The sequence below is a fragment of the Camelus ferus genome, chromosome 24 (genome assembly GCF_009834535.1).
Source record: "Camelus ferus isolate YT-003-E chromosome 24, BCGSAC_Cfer_1.0, whole genome shotgun sequence".
In the NCBI taxonomy this organism is placed as follows: Eukaryota; Metazoa; Chordata; class Mammalia; order Artiodactyla; family Camelidae; genus Camelus; species Camelus ferus.
The window spans coordinates 22,939,985-22,948,378 of record NC_045719.1 but is presented as its reverse complement, the minus strand read 5'-3'; the positions used below and the strand labels follow the sequence as shown (position 1 = coordinate 22,948,378).

Below are 8,394 nucleotides of genomic sequence, written 5' to 3'. Positions count from 1 at the left end.
GATTTATTGTGTGCAATTTATTGAATGTTAACAATCTCAATAATGATGAAAAATTCATTGGAGCACAAAATTATCTACTATTTATTGCCAGATTATATATTATTGCCATCATCAGCATTTTTTGTTAACTCTATTTTTTTATTCCTGGATTCTTGTCTCCCTCTCAATTTTTCTCAACATGTCCATATAAAGTCTTTTTTTTTTTTTTTTTTTTGGTGCAAAGTTGCTTTGTCACAGCAGTGGAATGTCTTCATCCAACTCTGCACCTCTGTAGTCTTGCTGCACTGCCCACACTATCTTTCAGAATCTTAATTTATCCAACCTTGCAACTATTATTAGTTTAATTTGTTGCCTAAATGTCAGTCATGATATTCAAAGAATAATAATCAGAAAACTTTGTATGGTTGTATCAAAAGAGTTTGTGTAAAAAAGTTTGGATTCATTTCCCCAGCAAAAGGGTCAGAGGATGAAATATGGCCACCCATCAGATGCAACTCTTTTTTTATTTTTTAAAAATGAAGTACGGTCAGTTACAATGGTGTACAGCACAATGCTCCAGTCATGCACATACATACATATATTTATTTTCATATTTTTTTCATTAAGGGTTATTACAAGATATTGAACATAGTTTCCTCTGATATACAGAAGAAACTTTTTAATACCTATTTTTATATATAGTGGCTAATATTTGCAAATCTCAAACTCCAAAATTTACCCCTTCCAACCCGATTTCCTAGGTAACCGTAAGACTGTTTACTAAGTCTGCGAGTGTATTTCTGTTTTGTAGGTGAGTCATAGTGTCTTTTTTTTTTTTTAATTCCACATGTGAGTGATACCATATGGTACTTTTCTTTCCCTCTGGCTTACTACACTTAGAATGTCTATCTCTAGGTCCATCCATGTTGCTGCAAATGGCATCATTTTATTCTTTTTTGTGTCTTAGTAGTATTCCATTGTATAAATATACCACAGCTTCTTTATCCAGTCATCTGTCAATGGACATTTAGGCTGCTTCCATGTCTTGGCTATTGTAAATTGTGTTGCTATGAACATTGGAGTGCCTATATCTTTTAAACTTTTCAATATAATCTCCAGATATATGCCCAGGAGTGGGATTGTTGGATCAAAGGGTAAGTCTATTTTAAGTTTTTTAAGGAAACTCCATACAGTTTTCCATAATGGCTGCACCAAACTACATTCTCACCAACAGTCTAAAAGGGTTCACTTTTCTGCACACCCCTCCAACATTTATATGAATGGTGTTTTAAAGTTTCACTCACACTTGTTTGCTGTGCCTATATCAAAATACAACTGAAGTGTTTATATTAACCTTATTACCAAATATTAACTAATGGTACCTATTAATGCTAGTCACGTATCTTTCAATTCTTCTGTATTTTCTACATATAGAACAATGTTGCCCACTTCTGAGTTTATTTTTTCATTTATTCCTGCACCGGGTAGGGCTACTAAGTTACTTTTGAGCTGCACTGGTGACAGCAGACACTTTAATTTTGTTCCTAATCTCTAAGATAAGCGTTTACCTAGTCTCAGTAGATTTAATGATCTCTAATTTTTAAGACTTTTTTTTTATTAGATTAAGACTGTTCTGTTCTATTTTTAATCAAAGCCTATGGGATTTTTTAAAATAATGACTAACTGTTGAATTTAATTAGAATTTTACATGTATTGAGATGTTTATATTATTATTATTAATGTGATGATTCACATTGTTTTTAAAGATTGATGGACTTTTTAAAAATTGAAATAGGGATTATTCAGATATTCTAATTTCTTCTTGTATCAGATTTTTAAAGTTACGTGATCTTTGAGCAAATTTTAATTATACCAAAAGAAATTTCATATTTATTGTCATATAGGTATTTATATTCTATGCTTATCTATTAAAGTTTTTAAGAATCTATAGTGATGTACACTTTTTGAGATTTTCTTTTGCACCTTGTTTTTTATGCAATAGATTTTTGTTCTTTTGTTTATTTTTCCTTCCTTCTACTTTTATTTGTGCTGTATTTGTTATATTTTTAAAAAGTTTCTTTAGGTAAATCCTTATAATTTTCAAATAGATCTTTGAAACAATAATTTCTCTGGAAGTAATTCATTAACTGCATGCCACAAGTTTTGATATATCTCATTTTCTGTATTAATCATAAATTAATATTTAACATATTTTCTAATTTTATTTGCTTTTCTTTACCATCAGAGTATTTAGAATTGTGTTTTCTTTTTTAAACATTTAGAAATTTTAATTTTCAAACATTTATTTTTAGTTTCTATTTTGATTAATTACAATGAAAATATTCTGCATATTTTAATTTGCTTTATACTTTATTTGCTTTATGATCCAGCACATTGTCCATTATTGTAAAAGCTCCATGGTTAATTAAAATGTACTCTGCATTTTTTGATTTAACTAGCTCATTTTGATAATAGTGTTTTTCAGTTCTCTATAAGTCTACTGATTTCTTGTCAGTTGTCTACCAGTTTGTAAAGACAGCTTTTTTTTTTTAATTAAAACACTTTAATGATTACTGTTTAGACATTAACAGTGTGGATGTGTCCCGATGAGCTGAGGCACACTGATCGCACACTACTGAATGTTACAGTTTCTGTACTGAAATACGTAAAGCCGTTCGCAAACTAGTACTTGGGGAGACAACACATTTACAAACATACACATTCTAGATCGGATAAGGTAAGTGTAAACAGAGGCCGTAACCCCTTCCAAACAGAAAACCCACAAGACGCATTAGGACCAACTGTCTCCCTATAATATGAATGTGCAAAATTAAAGCATGGTGAACTGATATTTACATAAATATCAAACCAACAATTCGTTTCTACATTGTCAGTGACCTTCTCAGATGTGTCACAAGTGGTTTTTCAATCCCCTCAATGAAGAATGTGGTTCGGAGGCTAAATTCCAACACTTTAAAATGACACACACAACAGTCCTTATCTGTCCGACCACTGCCTCAAGGGCATGAGACATGATTTTATGATCAGCAGTCTTATTTTTAAATAAGCAGTTCTAAACAAATCTTTATGGCTTCTAAGTAAGAAAGAAAAAAAATTACAGGTGCTATTATATTTACACTGAACAAATGATCCAGTTCCCCAGTTCTCCTGTGCTGTAGCTGTCTGTTTAATTTTACCTTAAAGTTTTCTAAGGTTCCTTCCCCTCCCTTTATTCATTTTGGTAAGCTAGGCACATTTTAAAAGGAAGTTTGTGTTAAAACAGATTAGCAGGACAGAAAGTAGCCCAAAATTGGACCCTGGCAACCAGTTTACCAGCACTCATCTATGGGACTCTGTCGAACAGTAAATATTCAATCCTCTCTCTTGAAAAGTATGTATCTTCTCTCACAAGTGGAAAGCAGGACGGCCTCTGTTTTCCATATAAACACTTAGCACTTCTGAAATTTAAAGCAGCCTACTCAACCCACACACTTCCTAAAATCTTGAAGACAAAGAATATACATTTAAGTTCCATCGAGACGGCTTTAGAACCTCCCCCCACCTTGCTTTTTACATTAATAATAGTGGCACTCAAAATAAAAAAAAAAGACCTGTTAAAAAGTTAAACTGTTCCACTAGATTTGAGACTGCCTGATATAAAGCCAATATTACAAAACCAAAGGTGCCGACTTCACACGTACAAGTCACTTGACATTATGGGTCACAAGGTAGTTTTGTAAATCACGGTCTTTGGTTTTTCTGGATGGAGCTATTGAGAAAGGAATGAAAACCTGAAATATACCCTAATTGAAACTAATAAGCTTTGGGCCCTACTTTTTAAATTTTAAGGCCATGTGTGTTTCTCTACTGTAACATTATACAAATTTACAACCACATGAATGATCTACAGGTTGGAAAAAAAAAAGTGATTTGGATTACAGTGTTCTTCAGTTGTGAATCACAATTCAGCACCCATCATGTTACAACGGATAAAGCAACAGCAGTGTCCGGTACTACGATAACACTGCCTCCAGTCTAGCGCTGGGGTCGGGGAGACACCACTTAAAAATCTTCTGCCCGCTTGGGTGATCTGCCCACGTTTCCTAGGGGTTTGGAGCTGATGGAAGAGGTCCCACGCGAGTCACGCTATGGAGGCCGGCTAGTGACAGCAGCTGTGAACGAGCAACGGGCACAAGTCGGGCTGTGCTTACCATCCGACCACGTGGTTCCGTCTGGGTTCTGCGCTGGGACCTCAGTCCTTCCGCTGCCTCCTCGGCTTCACTTTGTTTTCCAGGGAAGAAAAGCTGCCGCTGTGGCCGTTCACGGTGGCCACGAGCCGTTCTGGTGGTCCCGCTGCGCTCTCCTCCGTAAGTCCCCCTTCTTCTTGTAGGTCTGAACGTAGAAGTTTGTGAAGAGGGCAATCGGAGAAATCATGCATCCGATCTGGAAATACAGCCACCCAAAAGGGAAGCTCACGGCCAGAGGACCCCGCAGCTGGTCTGGGTGACAGGCGGCACAGACTGAAGCAGCGGCCCCTGAGTGAGGGCCTTCATCCCGCAGAGGCACGGCCGCGTGGACGGACGGACGGCAGGACGTAGTGCCAGTGCAAGAGGATGTGGATGAGCTGTTAAGGGCAGCACCAAAATAGGAGTGGCCACGGGGCCCCCAGTTCACCGCGAACCCCAGATGCTGAGCTGGTGGCGTGCTGGTAGATGTGCAGGCCGGCGATCTGGTGGGGGTTCTTGCGCAGGATGGAGAAGAAGGTGTCCATGAACTCAGGGAGCTTGGAGAAGCCCCCCCACCAGAGCACGCCGATGGTCTTCGTAACTGCTTCTCCCGCGCTGTGTGTGCGCTGACGGAAGAAGTTACATTTGCCTTCCCACACTCCTGTCACGGACTCACAGAACATACGGAGAGACAGCAGTGTGAGTCCGAGGTCGCACAGCCCCCGCAAGAGAGCTGGCTGCCTGTTCTTAATGGGTTTTGGTCCCAGCCATACAATCAGCAAGTACAGGATGGAGCAGACTTTGGTAGGGATGTAACTGTCTAGGAGAAACCATCCTTTTACTCTGGGACCTCGGGCCTAGCCATGCCTTGAAATAGGTACTGAGTGAAGCATCCAAGTGTTGCATGTTAACACCTCTTAGCCGGAGGGCGGCGGCGGCGGCGGCGGCGGCGGCGGCGGCGGCGGCGGCGGCGGCGGCGGCGGCGGCGGCGGCGGCGGCGGCGGCGGCGGCGGCGGCGGCGGCGGCGGCGGCGGCGGCGGCGGCGGCGGCTCCCAGAGCAGCCAAGCAGGCAGAAGAAAGACAGCTGTTTTTAAGCCTTTCACTGTGACTTAGAATTTTCTATTTATCCTTTTATTTCTGTCATTCTTTTATATTTTGAGAACATACAAATTTATGATAATAATATCTTTCCCATTGAATCACTTATTATTGTTAAATGTTCCTCCTTATCTCTGGTGATAATTCTTGTCTGTTTAGTCAATACGTTTAGCTACACAAGTTTCAGTTATTATTTGCATGGGATATGTTTTTGATTGTTTTAATTTTAATCTTTTGTATCATTGTATTTAAGATGTGCTCTCTGAAGAATCAAATATTGTTTGTTTCTTTTTGGTCTGTTGGAGTGTTTATTTTTATTCAGTCTGATAATCTCTGTGCTTTAATTGGACTACTTAAGTTTATTTCTACTAAATTTAATCACTGATATATTTGGGCTTATGTCTGTAATCTTTCTGTTTGTTTTTTTTTTAATCCCATCACTTTGTTTTCTGCTTATTTCTTCCATTGGCTTAATTTATATCTGTATAATTGCCTTATTTGGTTTATATTATTTAGCCTAATATTTATGCGTTCAATTTCTCTTTTTGACTTTTAAATTTTATCCTATGGCTTATCTTAGTTTACTGGATTCTTCATAAAATTAATACTTTTAGTATTTCATGAATAATACAAGGGTATTATAATACTTTAAATTCATTTACTTCCCTACTAACTGCTGCTGTATATTTTGATTCCAAATATATTTTAAACACACAGGACATTGTAAGCAGTCAATATTCATTTAGAGTTTCCTTTACATTTACCACTGTTCTTCATTAAACCTACACTACCATGGCTCACGTATGATCATTATCAATCTACCTAAAACACACATTTATGATTAATTTTAGTACTTGTATGCTGGCAAAAAAAAAAAAAACCTCTCAGTCACTATTAATTAATTAATCAATTTAATTTTTGAGTGACACATTAGCTGGCTAAAAAAATTCTATGTTTTGAGTTTCAGCATTTCAATTATTCCATGCCTATTTCTGGTTTACCTCTTTTCTATTGAAAAGTCAGCTTTCAGTATCTAGTTTCTCCTTTGAAAGTAATGTACTGTTCGGCAGCTTTCAAGATTTCTTTTTGTTTCTGTTAGCAGATTTTCTATGATGTAACTAAGTATAGGTTTCTTATTTTTTTTAAACTTTGTTTATTTCTTAGAGTTTCATACAATTCTTAAATATTTGGCTTGTACTTTTCCCCTCAGTCTTGGAAAATTCATATCCAGCATTGCTTTAAATACTGGTCCTGCCCGCTTCCTCTTCCTTTTCATCTGTGATTCTGCAAAGACAAAGTTTGGGTTGAATCAAGTTCACAGCTTAAAGTCTAAAGTGCTTACCTGGGCCTCTTTTTGGGTGGGAACTTGAATCTAATTTTTAATCTTCCCGGAACAAGACTGCAGCATTCTCTGCTTAGGTCTTAAGTTCTTTAGAAGCTACTTGCTGTTGGATTTCACTGTGCTTTGTCCTGTGTGCTTGGGTTAGAAATCAGCAAATGCCTTGAAAGATCCATGTGCACAGAATTTTGGGCTCTGAAGCTCTCTTTTCCCACGAAATGTTGACCCCTCGTGTTCTGATTGCTAAATAGCCCTGAACTCTATTTTTGTGGGACTGCTCTATTGATCTTTTTACCTTCAGGAAATTGACAAATGTCCAAAGAAGCAGCAGCAACAGAGAATTCAAGATTAATTTCAGTCTTTTCCCGTCTTCGTGGGATCTTAGTTTTATCAGTTCTGAATGTGTTGGTTGTTCCCCAGTGCTTTTGAGAAGGTGTTGTATATCTACAGTGTCCAGCTTTTATAATTACTCTCAGTGGGATAGTCTAATGCCAGCTATTCTGGTACAGCCAGCAACAGAAGTCACCTCTCTTCTTTTATAAAAGTAACATCAGTTGACAAAAATATAGTGCTTTGCATTTCAATATATTGAGGAAATATCTCAGCAAAAGTGTCACAAAGAAGGATATTCCTCTAAATGCCATGAACTGTTGGGATGATAATTTAATCATAATTATCACTTTTCACAGGAATTGATAATATGATAGAAGCAATTAATGTTATATCTTTTTCTACTGCTTACATTTTAACCAATAATTGACTTTATCACCATTTTTTTTTTTTGCCTGCCACAATTAAAGGAGCAAAATAGAAATATATTTGGACTCTAATATATGAGTAACCAAGATCCATTTTTGGGTAACAATCATTGAATTCAACAGAACGTGCAAAATTGGCCCAAGCAAATGATGTGGGCTCAAGGATTATGGATCACTATGTTACTTACCATCAGAGCAGAAATCTCTGCTAACTTTTTCTGGGGTTACCTCTGGGAGATGTTCCATAGCTGTTCCATCAATAAAACATGAAGAAAGCAATCAAATGGGGAATCGATGTGAATCTCTTCAAGCCATCAAAAACGGAATTCTTTTTATTGATGTATCTTTCACTTTCCTAAAATAGGTGTCTCCCTCTTCCTTACTTGCACATGACAATCTGTTATTTTAGTTTTGGATGAAAGTATAAAAAGAGAAACAATTCCATGAGGTCTAGAGGGGAAAATACAGTTTAGATACTGTTTTGGGGTCGGGGAAACGACAGCCTGCCCACTAAATATTGCCCATTTCTGTTAAGTTTTCTGGCACACAGCCACATTCCTTCATTTATATATTGTGTAGGGCTGCTTTCAAACTGTAACTGGAAGATTGAATAGTTGTGGTAGAGAGAGTGCGTAGCATGCAAAGCCAAAATATTTCTTATCAGGTCCTTCACAGAGAAAGTTGGCTGACTCCTAGTTTAGATACTAATATTGGTCCTTAATCCTATAATTTAAATATAAGAATGGACACCCCATGGCAAAGTTAGGAGACGGAATTCCTAGGTTCAAGAGGAACAGTTGAACACAAAAACACAAAAATAGAAGAAGAATCTGCTTCCTCATGATTGTTTTTCGAATATGTAATCCAACCCACAGTGCAAGTTGTATGGCTTACCATCCCCAAGACTTAACAGCCTCAACTATAAATGGGAAGAATGATACCATTTGCTTCATGGGGTTATTGTGATGATTAAGAAAACTATTACCTGTAAGAC

General features: G+C 37.3%; 1 pseudogene; it reads right to left on the bottom strand.

Annotated features, from left to right (window-relative positions):
* Nucleotides 1-4,104: 4,104 nt before the first annotated feature.
* Nucleotides 4,105-5,172, bottom strand: LOC102524411 (annotated as a pseudogene).
* Nucleotides 5,173-8,394: the final 3,222 nt, after the last annotated feature.